Source organism: Cupressus sempervirens, chromosome 10 (assembly GCF_028749045.1).
Source record: "Cupressus sempervirens isolate cs-2001-9-10 chromosome 10, ASM2874904v1, whole genome shotgun sequence".
Taxonomy (NCBI): Eukaryota; Viridiplantae; Streptophyta; class Pinopsida; order Cupressales; family Cupressaceae; genus Cupressus; species Cupressus sempervirens.
The window spans coordinates 578,114,249-578,139,901 of record NC_143127.1 but is presented as its reverse complement, the minus strand read 5'-3'; positions in this window follow the sequence as shown (position 1 = coordinate 578,139,901).

Below are 25,653 nucleotides of genomic sequence, written 5' to 3'. Positions count from 1 at the left end.
ACAACTTTGGAGGGAGTAATAGTAGCGAGATCGACTTCACAAACATCTATTGTTCCCTATGTCACATTTGCTCAATTACAACCTATGGTTGTACGACCCTTGAAGAAAATTGATGAAGAGGAGGTTCATATTGTTGAAGACAAGTCATCTACTCCTCTAGGTAAGGGAAAGTTAGAGAGACTAACTAAGGTAAAACAAGAATCTGAGTCACCTAGTAAGAAAAGGACCAATCAACTATCTAGTGGCCCTAGAAAGAGGAGAAAGACATTGCGAATAGTTGAATTAGATGAATCTGATGAAGAAGAAAAACCTATTGAATAGGTAGTTGGCGAAGTGAGGAAAGCCACAAAAAATAAGCCCTAGAAGCCAAAGGTAGAAAACTTGAACATGCAAATCATAAATGATAATAATTTCATTTAGTTGAATAAGTTTTATATATGTATGGTAATATGGATAGAATCTAGTGAGAGAATGTAGTAGTAAGAAATATGATTCTTAAGAATAAAAGGTTTGAAGATGTTCAAAGACACATTCTAGAGGATTTGTACAATATATTGATTAATAGAAAAAGAGGAGTTATTGGAAAGGATAAGAAAATAAGAGAAAACATGATTAAGAAACTTTGCAAAGTTAATAATGAGGAAGACTTGGAAGATATATTGAAGGCTGTCGAGCCCTTGCTAAGGAATAAACAAAGATACATTCTTTTAATGGGAGAAAAGCAAGTAGAAGTAAACAGAGAGAAAGAAGAAGCCATAGTCAAATATATGAGTTTTGTACCAATTAAAGAGAGTATGAAGTTAAGGGGAGTAAGCCCTATATCTGTTGAACAAAGTACTCCACCAACAACACTAGTGGAAGCTAAGGATACACAAATGGGAAATCTATCTTTGTAGATCTCCATTGGAGAAGATATAATAAAAATTGGTACTAAAAGTGTATTAGAAAACATCATAGAAGATCCTTTCAAGGATCTCAAGACAAATATTGTTGGCAATAATAATTGACTACTCCAGTTTTGATAAGGAGGAAGAGAAGAAGAAGTATGAGGCACAAGAGAAAAAGAGAAAAGAAGATGAAAAGAAAGAAGAAGAAAGAAAGAAGATACATAAAGAAGAAGATGAAAAGAAACAAGAAGAGAAAGAGAAAAAGGAAGAAGAAGATGCAAAGATGAAGAAGGTAAAAGAAAAGAAGAAGAAAAAAGAAGAAGAAGAAGAGATGAAGATGAAGGAGGAAGCATAAGAAAATAAAAGAAGGACGAAGAAGAACAAAAGAAGAAATTAGAAGGAAAGAAGATAAGAAGAAGAAAGAGGATGAGGAACATAGGAAGAAGGAAATAGAAAAGGATGAGAAGCCAAATGCACCCAACACATCTCTCACCTTAGCTACAATTACAAGCTTAGATGATGATGATCAATCTAAATTGATATCATCCCTTAGTAAAATAATCAATCAGAATAAAGCTCTCATGGAGGTTACTGATAAGTTATAGGGAGTTATGATAGTGAAATCACTTGATCCTAACCCCGAGGATAGAGAAAAAGAAATGATTTAGGCATTCAATGTTGAATTCACAAGTTTATTAGAGATTGTAGTAGCGCAAGCTTAGACAAAGCATGATGCACACATGTTTTCCACTATTTTTCAACACATAAGGAATGACTTATTGACTCTTGATTCTTTCATTAAGTTATTAAGAAAGTGCGAGCTGAAGGAAAAGCTCTGTATGTGAAGTGTGCAATGTTTTTCAGAATCACAAAAGACATTGATAGTGAGCTTAAGGCCAAATGTGAAGAAGTGGAAGCATTGGAAAGTCATCTTAGTCAACCTGGTGTGAAGATCGAAGCAATTGAAGCATAGGCTAGCAAGGCCCATGACGAGATAAGTCTCATTGAAGATAGGAAATCAAGGATAATCAAGAGGTTCTCACTTTTGAGAGAACACATAGCTATGAAGTTGAGCACAATAGAGCATCGGTTGGAAGAATGTTTATCAATGAAGACATCTTTTGAGAGTTTTGTGTACTCAAATTTGAATGCAGTAGAGATGTCATCTTATGGTTTGTGCGCTCTACTCAATATTTTAAAAGGAGTCAAGAACTCATTGAAAAAGAGTATGAAGAGTCTTGCAGTCAATTTTGGTGACTGTTTGTCTCATTTATCCGTCCAAGCAAAGATAATGTAACACATTTTTGACATGTAAATAGGTTTTGACTCCTTTGTCATTGATGTCAAAGGGGGACAAGAATACAGTAAGAAAATTTTATACATATGTGAGGGGGAGCTTAGCTATGAATATAGGAAATAATTGTAAAAGGAGAGATAAGGAAAGATAGAAATATGATATGTAATATATAATGATCCATCAAGACATGAATAAAATTTTGGAGTTTATATTTGTTGTTTTATATAACATTTTGGGACTTAGACAATTTTTCCATATGTTTCCATCAATACCAAAGGGGGAGATTGTTGAAAATATGGTTAGGTAAGATGAGTTAGGGTTTTCATTTATGGCAACATATATTTCACGATGTAAGGACAATATATACTACTGAAGATTCTACAGTCAGAGATAGAAAATTGTCTAAGTGTTAGACAGTTTTACTAGTAGCACAAAGATTGTTCTTGGTATAACGAAGGCTATAGAGATATTTGGAACGTGTGAAGTTAAGGGAAGGTATATCAAAGTTTCATGATGATGTACCTAAGTGCACAGGTCAGTATGGTCAGTACAAATAGAGTTACAGGCCAAATACCAATAAAGATAGTATGCATAGTAGAACAAAGTACATCAAGAAAAGAGGTATAAAGTGTTAAAGAATTATTTTAGTCACAAAATAATTACTTATGTTTGTAGGGTTGACATCCTAGATGTTTAACCTAAGTCATTATAATATGTGTTTGCATCAAGCTAACTCCACAAGAGTTTTGTAAAAGGAAATGGTATAAGTAAAGAGTTAATTTATGCGAAGTATAAGAAGAATACAATATATGTGATGTATGCGAATGTGAGGTATATGATGAATATGAAAACTATATTCATGACATATGAAATTATATAAGAAGTCTATGATGTAAAGTGTGATGTCAGACTAGGCTATGCAAAGTAAGACAATCGGTGATCAAGAGATTTTTGTATCTACCTCTTTTGTACAAAGGCACTATATTATATAATTGCATGTTAGGATAGTGGGCTCTTCTTGCATATAGTTTTAATTGTAACACCAAATCCTAATAGGGTTGAAGAAACTCCTAACAAGGTTGAGGCTTTTAATAGGGCCTAGTCCTCTAACAAGGATTGAGACACTATTTGTAATTCATAGACTCCTAATAGTGTCAATATCCTTAACATAATTCTTTTGTTTAGTGAATCATCTTGTGGGTACCATCCCCACCAGGGTTTTACTTTTGCAAGGGTTTCCCTCATTAACAAATAATGGTGTTATGAGTTCTCTTTGTGCATGGTTATATTTACTATTCAACATTATTGGTTTACTTTCTTATGCATGGTACAAAGTAATTAATAATATCTAGTTGTGGACAAAAGTTTATAGAATACTGATTCACCCCCTGTCTCAGTATTATCTATTTCTAACATATACGTCATGTATAATTGAGGATCTATCTGAATTGAGTAAGTTTCTCATCCAAGGAACAAATTATTATGGTGCCCCAATCAATCTTAAGGTTCCTTCTCCTGATTGTGTCTATGAAATGGACTATGTAGGTTTCAAAATGACTTGTTGTAGGGATATCCATTACTCTTTTAAGGAGAATAATGCAGTAACCTATGACATTGACCCTATACCCTCAGGTCATGTCTACTTTTCCTAATTTCATTTTGGGAGGGTATCTAGTGAGAAGGTACTTCTCTTGCACCAATTCTTTTTCCTCGCATTCATGCTCCTTATACCATATGTCCATTATAGATATATATGATCTTCTGATACTGATCACCAATAGATAGGTGGAAGACCTTTTCAATATTATCTGGCTGGATGTCCAAGATAATTTCTCTAGTGATTCTCTTAACTAACTTCTCCTTGGGCACATAGTTTCTATCCAATGTCATTATCAACTCCAAGGATTGCACTAACACCGGGTGTGATGCTACATTTTCCAAGCCACTGAGGATGAGTGATGAGATCATTTCCGGTCTCTTATGTAGTTTCTTACATAAGACCAAGAACTCTTTCAAATTGATGTGCCCAATTTTTGTGCCCTTGATCTTGGAATGTAGATCTATGAATTTGGACTTCTTCAGTATGCCTTGAAACTTGAAGATTATTGGTTTTGGGGCAATCTTGGCTGCTACAAATGCTAAGGATGTCATTTTGACCTACATTACGAAAAATATATGTATAATATTATTGGGGAACCAAAATGACACTTAATAACTAGACCAAATTGCAAAAAACAATCAAACTAAGTGAAAAGCTAGCAAAAAGCACAAATTGCACACTAGTGCTATAACACCTTGCTCAAAAAACCAAAGAGAAATAAACCTAACATGTTACAATGTTTAGTGAACTATTTAAGAAATTTTTTTTTAATACCAAAGTAATATAAACACACACATCAAACTCACATATGTGAATACAATACAAATCTCATTCCTCAAGGGTTCCTTCATGCCTAGTCACATTTAAGAAGTATGTTAATTTGTTTAAATCTCAAGTACAAGTCCATAATCCAGAGTGACCAACAAATATATCTTTTTAGAAGTAATATAAAAGCATGAATACAACTATGACAATGAATTACATTTAATGAATAACATCTACTGCACATGTCGCAGGGTATGCAAGGATAGATACAAGTACATCAAAATACAAGATACATGATAATGTAAATACATCAACTAAATAGGAGTTTCCAAGATAAGAATACAAATGATAATTATAAAAATGCAATAACGATCATCCACCATCTATCAAATTGATGAGGTCCAAATGGTAAGAAGTCACTACCTCCTAATCACGTGGTCACCTAGTCATGCTTCCACTCCCATTGTGCAGGGAAGATACTGAAAGATCTGCATACAGATAATCAAACCATAAAATAATATTGGGCAAGGAATCTTGATAGCCAAATCTACCTCAAGGGTAATAAACTAATAATAAAGGAAAGATAATTAAGATAAGAAAGACACTCAACCAATACCTACAAAACATACCATAGTCAACATACTAATATCAAGTATAAATCAAGAGATAAAGTCAATGAAAGATATTTACTTCAGGTCAAAAACCACATGCCAAAAGAACAATAACAAACAAAATACTAATTGCCATCAATCAAAGTAAATAATCAACAATAAATACATCTGACAATAAATCACCATGAACAAATACACCACTAGAGGCAAATTCAATATCTATGGAGGAGACTCAGGTTACAAAATAGGGAGTGTCATCACATGAGCCAACTCTAAGGTTACCTTGGTAGTCTTTGAGGACCACATCCCCCTAGTGAATCTATGTGGAACCAAAATACCCTCTCGTGAAGATGAAGAAAACTAGTTATACTTCTCAAGGTATCATCTCATTCCGATTGTAATACCTCTCATTTTATATCATTGTAGACTTAGTTGTTAAAGTTCTATATATCTCTTTCATGTACATGTTAGCCCTTAACTGATTATTGAAATTTAATAATTTGATATGTTGAGTTATTGATTATTTTAGGTAGTAATGATTACCTACTTGTAATGATGCTGCTTTAATTTCTCTTAGTTAGTTAATGGAATTAATTTTATTATGTTGTCACATGGTGTATCTTAGAAAGATGGTTATTATGTCCTCATGATGATGAAATATTCATGTTAGAATATGATGTATTTATATTTAGGATTTACCATTATACTTACCCCATACTTGTATGAGTATGATGTGTGTCTCTATTTTATATTATGTTTGACATGCCTAATATGGTTGAGGGAGGGAGTTGTAGTCATCTTCTAGTCAAGTTCTACATGATGTACCACTACCTACCATTATGTGTTTAGCTTTTATATATATATATATATATATGCGCAAATATACATGCTTAATTTTTATACAAATTCATAGGTAGCAGACATTGACCTCTTTGAATTGTTAGGATGAGTGCGCCCTATCATAATAACTCAATTGTAAGAATGAGGAGATAATATTCAGGTCCAATCCTAGCCATAACCTAATTACTTATCCCAAGGAGGACATGTATTTGACTACCTACCTTTTTTAAACCCACGAGTTTATCTTTGCATGTGTTGTTTTATTTGGAGTTTTGGCCAGTTTTGGTAAAAAAAAAATTATGTGGATTTGGTTATGTGATTTATTTGGTAAATGATTTAATTATGATGATTGAATTAATCTTATGATATTATGATTATTAAATATTATTTGATTAAAAATAAAATATTAAAATATGAGAATATTTAATTAATCAAAAACTAGTTAAATATGTGCTTGAATGAGTTAATTTGGAAGTTTGATTTGAAAAATTTGTTAAAGAGAAATTAAAATATGATGATATTTAATTGACTTGAAATCAATTAAATATGTGCTTCGGTTTAAAAGATTTAATTTAAAAGTCTAATTTGAGAAGTTGGATAAAAAGAATTAAAATATTAAACTTAGAGTAAATATTAAATATTTCTTTAATATAATTATTTAATTAATTATAATTAAATTACAGTTGCATTTAAACAATGAGCTTTAGTTATTATTCTTATTTATACAATAAACTATGCTTTAAATAGTGTTTGCACTAATTAATAAAGTGGAGGAAAAGAAAATAAATGAATATTTTAATTAAAAATTTCTTTAAGTGTGCATGAAAGGATTAAAAAATTCCAATATTAATTTTTTTTATAAAGTTAGTGGCTTTTGAAATATTGGAGAACAAAAAGCCTAGTAAGGGTTATGGTTCTTTATAGAGGGTTGGTAGTTCATTTGAGGGACACACAAGTTTTGGGGAGTAAATTTTAGAATGGGAGAAAATGAATTATTGGAAGCTTTGAGGTTTTGGATTAGCAAAGGTTTCACCTGATTGTCCAGATTAGTAGCAACAAATTAAGGTAGGGTTTGAAACCCATTGTAGTAAATTTGTTTGAAAATATCTATATTCTTCATGTTCTCTTGAGTGCTTGCAATTTGGTTGTTTTATTTATTGTAGTAACTTGGATCTGTGCAAAAGGTAAAAAATTTCATATACATAAATTGGAGAAATTGGAAAACTTGTTATTATCAGCCAAAGGCATGCAAAACTAATAATTTCATGTTTATTTTTATTTTATGAAAATATAATTTAATTTTTAGATTTATTTTATTTAAAAAAATTATGATTAAGTATTAATTTTGAAAATTAAAATTTTTATTAAAAATTAAAAAAGTATAGCTTTAATTTTTTTAGAAAAATATTATTTATTTATTTTAAAAATTAAAAATTAAATACTACTTATTTTATTATAAGTGATTTTTTAATATTAATTCTTTTTAAAACTCTTTGTAGGTTATAACTTGTTATATATTTATTTATGCAAGTGGAGTTATAAGTTAATAAATATATATTTGTGATGTAACTTTATATTTAAAGAGAAGTTGTAGTGGACTTCACTATATAATTGTCTAGTTATGAATATTAATATTACTAGAGGAATTGTAAATAACTTAATTATAATTATAATTTCAAGTTTGAGTTATCTCTAGTTGCATTATGAATTAAAAGAAAAAATACATATTAATATTAGACTTAAATATGATAACATCATTTAAGTAATCTTATTAAGTCATCTCAAAAGACATTATTGATTAAATATTTATTATTTAATTAATTTAATGTCATCTCCTAGTTAATTAATTCATTTAATTGACTATAGTCTAATTGATAAATTTAAATGACAATCAAAAGTCTAATTTCCAATGAGATCCCTATTCTTCTATTAAATTAAATAAATGCACAATATCTATTTAATTTAATTCCAAATTCCTCTTTGATTAAATAATTATTTTTAACCAAATCATCAACCCTTGACTAATCCTTAACCCAATCCCAAATCCTTAGTTATAACTCAACCCAACCCATTCACCCATGCTAACCCATTTGATTAACTAATTAAACTCATGTAATTACCTAACTCACTTGTATTCCTCTAACAGGCCACTTGCTTCTTAATATCCCCTCTAATCCAAGCCTAATCCTCATCCTAATCATTTGCACAACTTTAAGTACAAATTAAGAATTCCTAAGCCAATCCCAAGTCAAATCCATCCACATGCATTAAATGCTCTTACAAAGACTTAATGGCTCCTTACACATCCGTTACACTCCCTTACATTCCTCTTCGACACTCCATCCCCCTAATAACTCCTTTGTCCATCCACTTTCCCTCTATTTTTCTCTCCCTCTCACATCCTCTCTGCTTGTGACACTTATCACAAGGCTATGGATTTGAGAAATCACAATCCACGTGTTTCCCTCTCCTTGCATCCTAACCCTCCCTTATCCTTCCTCCATCTTTGCATCTTGATCCTCCATCATCATCTCACTTAGCCTATAGATGAATCTCTCTCCCTTCATAATCCATCATCCACTCTTATGCTAATGTTATAATGCTTTTCTGAAGAACAAAGCCATCAAATACACCCTTACCATGCTCAAATTCACACCCATTTCACACTTCCATTTACCATCCATTGAAGGCTTGAGGCACACTTGAGTACACATCTCCATCACTTGGACAAATCCTCTTCAACTTGGAGCAACTTAGAGGAGTGAGGTTTGCATCCCTTTTGATTGTTCTTAGTTTCATGTTGAAGGCCTTCTCATAGATGTCAACCTTGATGTTTTGTTGAATATTTGTCTAACCTTGGTATTCCATTGGAAATAACAATCAAAGGTGATAAATTTTGGCATGTTCAGAGGGATCCCACGAATGGGTCATTCATTCATCCATTTCAATCTATTTTGCTTGCAAAGTAACAATCTAATGTTTGCTGTTGTTTGAGAGTGTTGCAAGTTGGTTTTGTTTCTTGTTCATGTTAGGAAACGCATTTGGAAAGAAGAATCACACTTTGGAGACCTTAAAACATGCTAAAAATCCTCTAAATAGTCTGGGTAGATTTTTCTGGGACATTTTAGTGCATATATTGTCTTCTCTAGTGCATTCCTAACCTCTTTTAGAGCATCTAAAACCTTCTATAGTGCCTTGTGAACATTTCCATAGCACATTTATCAGTTACAATAGTGTTGGAATTTTTTAGAATAACTAAAGGTGGGGGGGAGTGAATCAGACATCCAAGGTCTAGATGTACAATTAAAACTTTTCATAGCTTAGTGAACCCATATCATAAAACATTTTCATCATGCAAGCATCCATTAGATCATACATATATTTAAACTTGTAGGTTACTGTCAAATTAACTTTGTAGAAATGTAAACATGAAACATAACAGATTCAATAACACATTTGACACAATGATTTAACGTGAAAATTCAATTTGGAAAAAACCACTAGTAACATGCTATCCATTCTCACTCTTCTGAAGTAATACCCTATGAAAGGCCAACCCCATCAAAGGTTACAATGCACATTGTTAAATGTGACCCAGTTAAAGGATTTCAATCACCCTGTTAGGAGTGAGCCTTGTTAGAGGACTTTAGATCATTCACTTGGAATGTCACCTTGTTGAAGTATTTACAAATGATTGCTAGCTCAACCTTAATCAAAAGGATTTACCCTAGACTAGTACAATGATTAGAAAGTAATAGTAAGGCTTGATTTGATAACAACTTACAACACACTTGTAGATTACAGATCTCTATTTTAGTCCTCCATTCTGATTAGCTTTTATACACTTCAATTCTAATAGCTTGTTCACCCTTCAAGCATTCACACCCTTAAGCCTTCGTGCTTTTCTTTCCAATGTAGACACTTCTCTTAAGTCACTAAATGAAGACATACCCTAGATTCCTTTTCTTCCTTAGGTTCTTGCACTTGACAACCTTTGCTTCTAACTCGCCATCTCTATATATAGAAAATTATGATCTTTTTCAATTCATTCTCCTTTGTCCATTTTAGGGTTAGGTTAGATTAGGTAGGATTCAATGAATCTACCCTTCTTTTCATTTCATTCCCTTCTAGAAAATTCTCCTTCAATTCTCTTTGAATTCGTCTCAAAATGGTTTATCTTGAATTCTATGCCACCAACTCATCAAGCTTATCTTTCACACTATTCACACAATCGAAGAAATCAAACTTGTCAACTCAAATTTATAGAATTCTTGATCTTTCTCATAATGCTGACACTCAGCATTAACTAGCTTCTAATGCTTGGCACATACTGTAGTGCTTGACATCCACTAACAAATTACTTAGCACGAACTAAAATTTACTAGTGCTCAACATCAACTAAACTTTACTCGGCTTACACTCTGTCACTGGGCTTACACTATTATTGACTTTGCTTGGCTCAAACTGATTTTCTGCTTAGCTTACGCTAAGTTTGCTTGGCACCTACTGTGCAAATTCTTAAGCTTGGCAAACAAATTTTGTTTAACTTGTTCTTCTGAACATAGTCACTGTATCCATCTTTTGCAACCTCAAGTAAATTATCAATGTATTATAATAACACTGTCTTAACTAATCCTTATACTCCTTTTCCATATCATAACTCAACCTTTCCTCTCAGTGCTATTGTTACCTCATTTGATCAAATCCTCTTCATCAATCAAATAAATGATAGTACTTAAATCATGTAAGCAGTTGTCTTACCAACAAGTAGCAAGTTTGACATCAGTGAAAAAACAATGATTGAAACACAATTATTATACTTGTATCAATCTTCTTTCAACAAATAGCATGTTTAAATCATATTTCAATGCATTTATATTTTACTTTATTGCTTTTATATCATACCATAACGCATTTACATCATTTTTTAGCACATTAGTTAAATTTTGGAGCACATTTGGAATCACTACAATTTTTTACTTTTTTCATGCACTAGAGGACTTGAACATACGATGGCACATTTACAAATTCCTATAGTGCATTTTCCTGACCATTTAGTGCTTTTACTAAGTCTTTTAGCACATTTTCATAATTATGCAATGCATTTAGAGGAACAATTGTAAACACCTGGTGAAGTGTTCTATAGAGCTTTTGTAGACTATTTTGGCACTTTTGCATTATTAGGTAGTGCATATTTTTTTCTATAGTGCATTTTCTTAATTGCAAAATGTAAACGATCTAACTGTGGATTTCATCTTGTGTGCAGGTAAAGGAGCCTAGGAAAATGTCAATTTGCTAACTATTTCTTGTAGGATGTCATTCAAAATTATCTTTCTTTGGAATTAACTTTCATGCTTAATCATGGTTTATTCACACTTTCAATATGGAATTAACTTGCATGCTTAATCATGGTTTAATCACACTTTCGATTTAAAGTTAACTTGCATCCTTAATCATGGTTTAATCACACTTTCAATTTTGGCTTATTAAATCATCAAACAAAGTCTTGAATGCAAAAGGATAAAAATGAACAAGCTCATCACACTTTAATTTGGTTGCTAAAATTGAATAAATGCAAACTCCATCTCGAATGCTTAATCGTTTGCAATGTTTTCACTGGATTGAATGAATAAAAATCAATCACTCTCAAATGCATAAGGATCAAAGAACAATGCCATGAATCACACATCAATTTGGATCTAAAATATTTTTATCAAATCTCAAATGCATAAGGATCAAAGAACAATGCTATGAATCACACTTCAATTTGGACTTAAAACAATTTCATCAACTGTTGAATGATTAAGAGGAAAAGAACATTGCAAATTAACACACTTCAATTTTGAGGCTCAAAAAGAAATCACACAATCGTGAATGCTTTAAGGAAAATCACTCTTATTCCCATCCCTTTCAAAAGCTTTCACGTGCAATTTATTAAGTTGACTCAATTTCTTATGTTGACATATGTTGTCGAGTTGGAAAGAACAATACATGCTTAATCACAAGTGTCTTCAATCATAGATAGGAAATCTAAAAGCTTCAAGGTTGAAATGAACCCAACCATATTGTGTGTTTGAAGATGTGTTTTCCAACACATGTTTTGAGCTATCTTTTATTCATTGCAAATTAGAACCATTAAACACATGACACTTGTACTAAAGTTGTTAGCAAGACTATCCACAATAACCTACGAAAGCTTTTAGAGAGTTCTATCCTCTGGGAAACATGTGTCCCCTTAATAGACAAGATCAAACCAATAAACCCCTCCAACCATTATATAAATGAGAAGGTAAACTTTTTCTCGATCCACCAAGTTTGGGCGATGTGTTTCTGATGGTAGTTTGAGGTAGAGAAATGAGTTCCTATGATTTCAGCATGGTCAGAATAGACTCTTAAGTGGATCATATGTGTAACAACCATTTTGGAGGATGCAAAAGATCTTATCAAAAACTAATTAGTAGATACCATTTTTTCCCCTCGTGTGTTACTCATGGTGCAAGCCAATATAAGGATTCTCTGAAGTTACTTGACATTTGTGTTTTCCCTAGTAGAGACATAAGGTTGCTTGGACTTCATCCCCAAGAGTCATTGTCCCCATAGAAGGGGGCTTCTATTTGTCATACCTTGAAGGATCATTGATGTGTAAGTTTGTCAATCGACTCTTGTATTGACTAACTTCTTAGATTGAGAGGGAAGTATCACACTAGATCTAGAAAACATCATGAGGGATCAACCTGATAGGCTCAATGAGTAACACATTGAAACCAAATTAACCATAAGGATAAAGCATGCTTGAACTGTCTGTATTGTGAAATGACCTTGTGAAAACATTTGTCAAAACATACACATTGGTTACTATCAAATCTTTTTGCTAAAGAGATCACTCGTTTGACTCTCTCAAAGTTTTTTTGTCCTTTGAGAGATTGTTTTCGCTCAAAGTCCTATCTACCATCAAAATTTTTTATCTTTGTTTCTTGAAAGGTTGTTAGAAAGTCCATTCACAACAACCCTAAGCCTACTTTATTCCATTTTACCTTTTACTTCAAACCAATGTTGTTTCTTTATCCTTTGAGAAAATAATTTTCTTTTCCCTCTTAGACTATAATTTTCTTTTCCCTCTTAGCATCAGAGCTGAGGGAATTTCTCTTCACATAGCCATTGGAGACCATTTTCTTGCTTCACCTCTTGGAGGACCTCAACTCAAATCCAAAGTATCATAGTCATTGGGAGCGTCTAGAACCAAAGCATACCTCACCATTGCATCCAGAATGTCAATTCAGTGAAATTTGACTATAAATTTGCCTACCCTAGGCCATAGTCAAATTTGAGGCCAAATTTTTTTTGCAAACCAGCACCCGAAGGCCCAATTTGAAAATCTGGTATGATCATTTTTTAGATCTGTGAATTTATTTTCAAACTAGTATTTATTTTCTTTGCTATTTCCATCAGAATTTTTCTGCCATTTTTGTGTAAATTTTTGGAAAAAAAATTTGACCTATCAGGCTTGTAGAGAACATTTTTTTGCAAGAACCATGTGGTGAAACTTCGGCCCCCATAGGGAATATTCAATGTCATTCCAAAATATTCTTTCACAAATTCAAGTTGTAGTTTAACCATTCATGGGCAAGAGACAAATTTCACAAACTAGGCGGCTGACTACATAATTCCATCAACGGCCAAGTTCAGCGACCACCTTCCAACACTCGGTGGCTTTGTTATTTCATTCCCACGGGCTGTTATTTTTAAATACACCAAAAGTAAATCCCACATTAAATGTGGGATAAATAATCCCATCACCGACGCTAAACAAACCTCTGACCGCTGACAAACAAAATCCAGCGACACCTGCAGAACTCTTGCTCCCGCAAACTCTTTACAGCCAACGTTGGTATCAAATCTTTCATCGACACTTGAAAAATATCTTAGCCACTATTCAAAGCCTCTGACTATTAGAAACATCAATTTTCATTGCCTTTCTTTGACTTCTCGATGATCAGACCCATTCCAAACTCTATTTTTGATCGTCATCTACAGTTATAGCTACCACAAGACTCGACAGTCTGTTTTCCTTCAGCAACTTTTGGTGATCTTGAAATTCTAGCGAACAGCATTAAAATATCTCCATGTCCACAGTAGACCCCTCCAGAAGTGACACCGCAATGCTATGTGGTGCCAAAATATTCACTACCGTAGATCCATGGAGACAGTTTACTAGACCACTAGCTAAGCGCCACGTAACGCCACCAAACACATCTCCTCCACATCATGCCATGTCAGAGACACCTCAGCTGACACCACACTCAGCTATACCATATATTTAGTAGACGCTATACCTACCATGCTTGTCACCATGTCAGCCTAGTCTTCTGATGTCATCTTGACATCACCTGCCACATTAGCAAGGGGATTTTTTCACTGATGTCACCTTTTTACTATGTTCAATTTGACGGTCGTCTAACTGTCATTTATAGGCAAAATTGAACTATCGTGATAATCATTTGACTGTCAAATTTAACCTTGCAGTTTGCTACCAAGACCCCTCTCCAAATTCAGTTTTGATTTGATAGTATGACTTTGGGAGGCCATAACTCAGTCATCCGAACTCCAAATTAGGTGCGATTTTTTTTTGATTTTGGGTAGAATTTCATAAAATTTTTAGTGCTACTATTATTTTTTGGTTTTGGTGCATGGATTTGTTAGAAATTGCATTTTTTGGTGGCTATACTTGTCCCAATCTTGCATTTTGCAACTTCAAACGCTCCATATAGGCTTATCAGGATACATTTTTAGGTTGTATTTTTTTATAAAGTGCTTAATTTTTTGTCTACTTTCTAGATCTATAATCAGATTACAGGCTTGTGTGGACAAAAAAACACTTTTTGAATTAGGTCCTTTTTTGCATTGTATTGCTTTGATTACTCTTCAAAATTGTTGTACATCTAAGCTACAGTGCTTAGTGATAGATTTGAACCTCAAAAGGTAGTTGCAAATAAAAAAATTAGAAGTCCACTTTGTACATTTTGACAAGTGACCTATTGTACATGCACTACATATAAGGTGCCAAAAGCATCATTTTTTTTGGGGGGGGAGGGATCTTTTGATTGAGGGAATGGTGGGGGGGGGTGTCTCTTGTGTTCTTGCGTCTCTCTTTTTTGCTCTTTTTCATTTTCTGCATCATGGGTTCATCTAAAACTCCACTTCTAACTCCACACAATTATACTACATGGAAAGATATTGTATGGAGTAGATTAATGAAAAAAGGTTTAAATATATATGTTGATGGTACAATTATAAAACCCACTGATGCTATAAAACTAATTGATTGGCAAATTAAAGACAATTAGGCTTTAGGAATTAATCAGAGTTGTGTTTATAGAGATCTCTTCTTCAATATTTCTAGCTTTAAGGAAGCCAAGGCTACTTGGGAAAAACTTGAAGGGTTGTATGGTAAGGTGAATGAGGAAAAGGGATACCAAATTGAGGATGATCTACTTCTCTTGGATCCTAAGAATTTTGACACAATTCAAGATTATATGAACAAAGCCAATGACTTGAGAGCACTACTTAAGGATTGTGGTAATCCCATGAAGGATGATCAATTAATTCATCACATCTTGAAGAGGCTACCTTAAGAGTATGCATATTTTGTTTTGAGTTACAACACTCACAAGTTGAACATGGGAAGTGCCTTCACTAACCCTACATTTGATGCATTCACAAAAATGTTGATGTTGGAACAATCCAAGTTGATAGATATGGGACTTCTCAAGTCATCAAAGACCATAGCATTAATGGCTACTAATGAGAACCAATCAAATCAACAAAGAAAAATTTCTACCAACAAGAAGAAGAAGTAGTGGAAGCAAAAATCACAATCAGAGATAGTACAATATTCCTTCTCACAATAAGGTCGTTCTTCTTCCAACAAGAAGGGAAACACTGATAAGAAGGACAAATTATTTTGTGCATATTGCAAGAAACCAAATCATGATGAGCATCATTGCAAGACTGAGAGAATCGATGAGTTGGAAAACTTACTTAGGAAGAACAAAAGCAATGGGCCAAATGCTTCCAAGGATTCAACTCCACCCACTTCAAAGGGAAAAGGGCAAGCACTTATGGCTGGTTCAAGTTCTTCAAGGGAATGGATTATTGACTCAGGTGCCTCATATCACACGGGTTCTTCAAAAGGAGACTTTTCTTCATTGAAGCAGTCAAAGGTACTACACATCTTTGTAGGGGATGATACAAAAATGGAAGTTGAAGGGAAAGGACAAGTTGAGATGGAAAATGGGGAGTTCAAAGAAGTTCCCTATGTTCCCAACCTTAGCTCTAATCTCCTTTCAATCTACCAAATCACTCACTATGGAGATGGCAATAAAATTGAGTTCCTTCTAGATTTAGTAATGGTGTGCAATCTTAAAGATGATTCATTGGTTGTAGTGGGTAAAGTCAATCATGAAAAAAGGATTTATTCCTTCTCCCACTTTGTGTCTAAGTCCCCTTCACATGCCTTGTTGACTCAATCTCATTCACAAAGCAAATTATGGCATGAGTGGTATGGACATCTTTCCTTTTGCTATCTTCATCTACTTTTGCTCAAACAATATGGTCAAAAGTCTACCTATAATCAACTTTTCTAAGGGTGAATGTTCAACTTGTTCAATGGATATGCATCTAAAAGAGAAGATTGATAAAGGGAAGTCTTGGAGAGCATCAATTGCTCTTGAGATGGTTCACATAGTTCTAGCAGGTCCTTTTGTAGTAACATCAATTAGCAAGGGTCACTACATCCTCACTTTCATTGATGAATTTTCATGCTACACATGGGTCTACTTTCTTGATCACAAGAATGAAGTGTTTGATAAGTTTCTAGCCTTCACGAGTCATGTTGAAAAGCAATCAAGGAAAGCCATCAAGGTTCTTCATATGGACAATGAAAGTAAATATGTGAACTGAAGACTTAGAGACTTTTGTGAACTTGAGGGTATTGATCTTTAGAATCTAGTAGCATTTAGTCCACAAAAGACAAATATTGTAGAAATGAAGATTAGAACTCTTAAGTCAATGGAAAGTTGCATGATTCAAGCCAAGTCTCTTGATCCATCACTTGAAGTCAAAGCAATAAGAAGCGACAATCACATACTTAATAGATCTCCTCATTATGTCTTAGATGGAAAGACTCCTTTTGAGGCATGTTGTGGTAGAAAATTAGTTGTGAAACACTTCAGAGTCTTTGGTTGTCCAGCATGGGCAAACATATCTTCATGGGAATGCAAGACACCACCACCAAGGCCTTTTAATTTCATCGGGTATGAAGACAATGTTAAAGCATATAGACTTATGGATCTTGAGACACATGAGATCTTCATAGAGGAATGTTCATTTTGAGGAAAGTTCACCTAGCTTATCCTCTAATACTCTCCATACTTCATACATTGTGGAAACTAATAGTGATAGTAGTAGTGGTTCAACAAATTTAGATATATGGGATCCTATTGATAGCTATAGGACGAAGTCACAACATCAACACATTCCACATGCATACATTGCTACAGTGATAAGTCCATGCAAATCAGTACAATATGGTACACTTTGTCTTCCAGTTCCAACATTAGGGGATGACTACATAGTAGATATTTTAGGTTTGTTTGTGGAGTCATACATAGTAAATTTAGGAGATATCATTGATGCTATACATCTTCTCTTTGATGAAGAGATCCTTCTTCAGTTGTTATGAGGGCTCACTCTGACCCTCTTGTCCATTCTCTACATGATCAATCTTACTAGGTTGATATGATTGTGGATCCTTATGTACAACAGTTGTAGGAGGTCTCTTTATCATTTGAGGAGACACATGGCTCTTTGGAATATGTTCTACATCCATCCTTGCTAGATCCAACATTGTTCTTTTTAGCACCATTAGAAGGGGTGATAGCCAGTATCGACATAGGGATAGTTGAGCAGGTTTCAGAGACACCATTCATCATCAAGATTCTTTCTACACATTGAGGAAGCATCTCATTTGTATCTATGATATTGTTTCTTCCAAAGGGGAGGAACATTTTTCAGCAGTCATGGATCAGCTTCTACATTAGAGCAACTATCACTAATGGGCATTCTACATTTGGAGGGGGGGACTACCTTGTCTCCTTTCTTCTTGTCTCTTGTGGGGGTACATTTTCCTTTATTGGGATTGTGTTCTTCTCATTCTTCTCTATTGTATATACTTGATGTATGTTGTAATGGGGGGTCTTGATTACTCTATCCATCCACACATCTTATTTTTTCATCTCTCTTTTTGGGGGAGGGTTTTTCCCATGAGGTTTTCCCTCTTTCTCCGCTTTATGAGAGATTTCATTGCATTGTATTTTTACATGGGTACGTAACATGGCCTAGTAGTCGGAATCCATCTTGCATTTTTATTATAGCTTTTGTAAGCTTAAGTGCATTTCTCTAAGTTGTACTTAAGGGGGGGTGTTGGTGTAAATAAGTATTTACTTATTACACTTTACTTAAGTTTACTTAGGTCAATGCATTATTTTATTATTTATTAGTTTAACACCTAGGAGTTTGTGTACTCTTATGAGTTGTCATGTTGACAACACTAGAATAAGAAACTCTAATTTAGCACATGGTGTCTACAACACTCGAGTTTGCATAATTAATTCAGTTGTGATGTTGACAACATAGTTATTCACACTCTTATTTTATCACATGGTGTCTACAACATAATTTTACGTGCTACACCTTTGTAGGCTTATCCTCTCATCATCGTGTTTACTCCTATGCTTAATGGAGGATAATCAACTCATGGTGGACATGTGCTTGGTTGTAATACTTATCAATGTGCTGACTCCTAGACATTCTAGAAGCATTCCAGAGGCCTTTATATTCAGGCACTCCTAGTGTGCATGTACATGCAATTACATCAATTCATTTTGATATTGTTATTCTGATCATACTTTGGTCTAGTCTTTGCTTGTGCTTGAGTTCCTTGATCTTGGGTGATTTTGTCCTAAGGAATTTTTTTACAAAAATTTCATGTTTTCCAACCTAAGTAAAAGGTATTCTTAGCATAGTCACTACCTCAAACCAAAAGTTGAGATAAACCCAAAGTAGATAAGTGGAAACCTCATGTCAGACCAACCAAAACCTAAGTTCAAAAAGGTCAAACTCAAACAACCAACAATATATAGAGAAATATAAGTTGAACGCAAGAAGCACACACCCAATCCAAGACTTACAAAACTCAAAAAAACTAAGAAAGAATGTATTAAGGTAGCCCTACAAATAGAGTGGGATCAAAAAGTTCAAAAGATGACCTTAAGACATGGATTCAATCAGAGCCTCATTAACTCCACTAGCTACACCCACTTTGATTAGGTCCATCTTCTTCCACACACCCCTTGCACTTATCAAATCATGGCTTTGTCCCTTTAGGGTTATCATATAGGTCATTCCTCCTTATGAATTTTGTAGATCCATCATCCTTAGATAATGCTTAGAAATCTATCCCCATCCAAATCAAAATCATAGATCAAAATCTTGCATCATTCCCATCATCCTTGAGAATTTGGTGTCATTTTGTTAGAGTTTTCTATACTACATCCTACATCCATAATACTATCATGATTATCCGTTTGACTAAGAATTTTCTAGGGTAGTCTATCTTTGTCACTCATGCCTCTCATCACCTTGAGATAAAGGTTGGGCTCCACATTTGATCATCACTTATCTTCCGAAGGGTCACTAGTCTATCCTAAAGTTGACATAATCTTCACATATTGATCTTACACATAGGAAAATATCTCTTTTACTTTGGAATCATGCCACTAATCCTTTAGGTCCCTTACATATCATATCCTTAGAAGTAGGATCCTCCATCATCCTCTTTTTTACATCTATCATACATCTCCACATCCTATAAAATCCTTGCATCATAACGTTAAGTGTTGTCACATCTTTAGGAGGCTTAGAAGTCATCTCCTTGCATATTGCACTCACCATCATTCCATCTTACATATCACCTTTAGAGAGCATCATCATTTTATGCCACCTACCATACATTACATAAAGAACAAAAAGAAGAAGAAAGACATGAATCCTAGTCTTAGTGGTGGTTTAGCTAGTACACAACTTAACCCAATGGCTTCCATGATCACACATGATCCACCTCCACACAATCCAAAAGATTTGGGACCCTCACCATCAGACATAGATGCCTTTATGGATCACCCCAGACATGCAACCCTTATCAATTCTATCATAGATAGAAACAAAGAAACCATCATGGTAAATTTTCAAAGAAATAATGTTGGTGCCTTTGGCTTTGGGAGACCACCACCTTTGGACATAAGAGATCCCACACATACCTTGTTTGGCAAGTTTCCACCACTCATTGGTCCCTCTAATCCCAATGACCCCTTTTTTATACCTAGAAGGGGACATCAATCAATGCTACAACAAACCTTGGACCCAAATGTAACATCTACCCAGCTTGGTGCTCCCATCCCACAAAGAAGATAACCTATCATTACACAACAATTAGTCCACACAACACCTCAACAACCCACCATCACACAACCCACATATGCATCTACTTTAATCACTACTACTACAACTTTGCAAATTGCATCCATCCCACTCAACATTGTAGGACCTTCCACCTCTCAAGTTGGTGCTTCATCCTCATACATAGCCACTAGTAGTACATCCACCCCTTTCTAGTAGAACATCCAATCCACACCTTAGTTCACCATAGGAATGTTTCCAACAGGGCCTAGTAACCACCTCTCATCACCCCCAATGTTAACATCAATCCATTTTCTTCCACTCAAAATACTGCCACCTCATTTCCGCTTGGCCCTTGGAATTTTGCACAATCACAGGGACAAACAATGAGCCTCCAAACTAGTAGCCGATTCATCCCAATATTCCAAGTATAATCTCCAACAAATACACTACCACCCATCATGAATTATTTTTCCATGCCACCTTTAGTGAACAACCAAATGATACCACAACGACAACAACCAACAATGGGGGTAGTCCCCTAGATCAACTATTTGGCACCCCTCAACACCTAGTTACCCTCTCAAGGAGGAGAAAATCCAACTTACATTGGGAAAAATGTGGCATCCCAAAACATCACACTAATATATCCACCACCACCAATATAGAAATATCCATTCCAACAGCAATATGTGCTAGCACCCATGCAAAACCATTCATTTGAACAATAATCCCACAACTACCCACCATAGCAACAACTACAATATCAAGAACCATTTTCCAAGAAAGTGCAATAGGATGTCCAACCTCCACTAGAATAGCCCATAAATTCTATCTAGGCAATAGGGAAATCCACATTCAACCCACAATAGTACACCCATCAAAACCATCAATATTCACCCGCTCCATCTGACACATACCCTGCATCGGGGGCACCAACAATAACACCTGTCAACCCAAAGTGGGAAGAGATGAAGAATGCTCTAAAGGCACTCAAAGATGGAATTCGGTCCAAAATCTTTAAATTTGAAAATTTCTACCCATACCCATTCGATGGGGCTATCACGATGATACCCCTCCCCAAGAACTTTGAGATCCCCAGGTTTGATAAATTTAGGAGGAAGAGAGATCCAGTCACACATGTCAAAGAGTTTTACATTCATTACCAAGAAGTGGCCTCTAGTAATGTATTCCTCATATGCCTCTTTCCAAAACATATGGGAGGCCCTACTTTGGAATAGTTCTATTGGATACCATATGGCACAATAAACACATTTGCTAATCTTTTAGAGGCCTTTTTGGCATAGTACACCCATCTTGTTGAAACTAAGTTTTTTATTGTTGATTTGGTCTACACCAGACATAAAGGAGGCAAAAGCCTCATTGATTATCTAAAAAGGTTGAAAACTCTCACAACACAAATCTTTTGTAATCTATCAGAACCCCACCTTGTTGAAATGTTTATTGACAATGCACATCCCAAACTCTATCACCACATGGTCATGAACTACCTACAAACATATAGAGACATCAAAGACAAGGGCATGGGCCTTGAGCTAGGGAACATTAATGATAGAATCATAAAGCTCTACAAAGATAATAATCAAGAGTGAGAAAAATCTAATGGCAGACCATGATACTATATCAAGAACAAGAAATAGTAACCAATGGTGCCACTAATACGCGACATGTCCAAGTGTTTGGCACCATACCTAGCACATCAAACACTCCTTATCAAAAGACATTCCAAAAAAACCACAAATCATAAAAATGTGGACTACCAACAAGCATGCCAACAACCTCTACAACAATAATAACAACACAACAATTAGAAGGCACCAAAAAATCATACTAATTCTATCACCATTGTAGTTGGACAAAAGTATCAGGCCCAAAAAAAATCTTGGGCATACACCCCTTTGGGGGAACCACTTGATGTCATTTTTGACAAATTGTCCCAAGGCAATCTCATCCACTATCCACAAACACAACTTTTGGATCCAAGCCAACCTAAAGCACCATGGTACAGAGAGAATGAGTTTTGCAAATTCCATTGTGTAAAAGGGAATCTCACCCTCAAATGTACGCAACTTAAATAATATGTACAAGATCTCATTGATCATGAGGAAAAAATGGTGGGAGCATAAGACTCTCCAAATGTAAGACAATTGATCTATCAATATACAATACCACCACACAACAAAAACAACAAAAAATGCAAGCCTTTTGTTAACAAGCTAAATATTAAGGGCCCAAATAATCAATGTGCAATCACAACACAATAGATCCATCTCAATATTGGAGGGCCACCTGCACCTGCTCCTCCATGGATGCGATACAATATTCTAGAACACCTTAGGAACATGCTAGACCAAATTTCCACCTTGGACCTCCTCCACACCAGCCAACTTCATAAGGAGATCCTCAACAATGCACTCCATGAATCTTGTATCCCCACCGATATCAATGCCATAGAATTTGGAAACCTAGTGGGACACCTCTCTGCCTCATGTGTGATATTCTTCAAACCTTCTAATGTCCTAGAAATTGAACCAGACCACACCCTCCCACTTCATATTTCCATTACGGTCTCTAACTTTGTAGTCAAGAGGGTCATGATAGATAATGAGTTGACCCCGAATGTGTGTACTTTGAGTTTCATTAAACAAGCAAGATACACTGAGGTAGACGTTATAGATGAGATCATCAACATAAAGGCCTATGATAATATGGAAAGAAATATAGAAGGAACTATCTTATTTCACATCAGAGTGGGGCCTACTACCCATGAAATAATGTTCTATGTAGTTGATCTTAACCTACTCTTTAAAATCCTGCTTGACCTACCTTGGATCCACACCATGAAGGTCATTCCATCCACTTATTATCATTGCATCACATTTCCACATCATGGCATCAAGATAACCATCTGTGCTGATCCAAAACCTTTTGCATAGTGCAATGTGGTAGAAGCATCCTATGATAATCATTTCCCTGGAATTGAGATTGACACCACCATCACTAGCTTTTTCGATACCTATCATGACCTGACACCATACTAGCCTCCACACTCTCAAACATTAAGATCAACTACTAGGGATGTGGTGAATATTGCCTCTCAGATGCATTTTTTGTTGGTGGCTTTCCACTTGACCCACACACATGAGGGAAACCAACCCATCAGGAACCAAAGAAAAACACAGCTCCCTAGCTCAAGCAGCTTGGACCTACCACATTTTTTTTCCAATGGGATCCTTAATAGGTAGGAAGTAGCCCTAGACATCAGCACATGGTTATACAAGGATCCACCTCCAAAAGATAAATGACTACTTCACTATCTCAAACAAAAATATCCCCGCTCACATCAACTTGCCACCGAACAATGGGATTATCAATGAGGTGACTTAGGATAAGAGGAGATAGGCATTAGACAACCTGCAAAAGAATACAAAGAGGAAAAGAAGAAAGGTCTAGGATTTGGACACCCCACAACTAGGGGAACCAGTAAGGATGGTCATCACTTCCTAAACATCCAGGGAAAACTCATAGAGGTTGAAGACATCCTCGAGGATGTTGGAAAGAGAGATTATGATGATTTACATGATGATGCCATCTACTTAGGAGGCTCCATGCTCTATGAACTATCCATCAACCTCATAGACCTTCCCCTCACCCACCCTAAACTCATTGATTGGGACCAAGTGTACTCCACATTGATGAGTTCCCTATGCAAGAAGTGCTTCTAAGATTTATGGGGGTCGAGACACAACACAAGAAACCAAAGACATCATGAACATATGTCTAAAAATTGGATCCAAAAGGCTAGTTTGTGGAGGATGAAATCTCCAGTCACGAAAATAAATAGAGAAAAGAAAATTAAAATCAAATAGGAAAAAAAAAAGGCATCCCCTGGTGAAAAATCCTCTAGAGGACCATAACATCAATCAAAAAAAGAAAAAGAAATAAAGGACACTTCCGACAGTGAAAAAATCTCTGAGGTGCTTGAGGATGGAGATTTATTCCTTCCCCCATAGGATTATAGGATAGAAGTATCATCTATCCTAGTTGAAGAAACAAGACCGATCAACGTCAGTCTAAAAGAGACTCACAAGATCATGCACATTACAACATCCTTGCCACAAGATGAAGCAAGCCTTCTCATAGAGGTCTTGCGAGAAAACATCAGTTGGTTCACAAGGTTGTACCAAGACATGTTGGGAATAGACCCTAAATTTTTTGTACACCACTTGATAGTGGATTTGAAGGTCAAACCATTCAAGCAAAAACTCTGAAAGATGCATCCTAAGGTTTCCTTATTGGTCAAAGAAGAATCGAAAAAGATGTTAGAAGCAAAGGTCATTCATCAAATTGACTACTCAGAGTGGATTTCAAACATGGTTCTAGTCACTCAACCTTCACAAATTTTAGGGACTTTAGAAAAGCTTGTCCCAAGGATGACTTCCCTTTGCCAAATATCGACATTATCATATATGTAACAACTAGGCATGAACTCCTATCGCTCATGGATGGATTCTCTAGGTATAATAAAATACATATAGCAAAAGTAGATCAGCATAAAACAACATTCACAACCCCATGGGGGACCTTCTACTACAACATGATGCATTTTGGTTTAAAGAATGTAGGAGCAACCTATCAAAGGGCTACGAAAATCATCTTTCACAATCTCATCCAATAAAAACCTTGAAGATTATGTGGATGACATACTGGTAAAATCCATTAATGTCATGGACCACTTGTTTGACCTTGAAGAAGTGTTTGATTAACTCGTAAAATATCACCTCGTGCTTAATGCAAAGAAATGTGTCTTTGGCATCATGTCCAAAAAGTTCCTAGGGTTCATTGTATCACAATGTGACATTGAGATTGACCCTCAAAAAGTCATAGCCATCATGGAAATGCCTCCTCCAAAGACATTGAGATAGTTGCACACTCTCCAAGGGAAATCGCAACTAGTTAGATGACTCATCTAATAGTTATCAGATAAATATTAACTATTCACGCATCTACTGAAAAAGTATTAGAATTTTAAATGGGATCCTATATGCCAACACAACTTCAAAAAAATCAAGCAATACCTGGCCAATCCACCTATCTTGGATCCACCAATCCACCAAT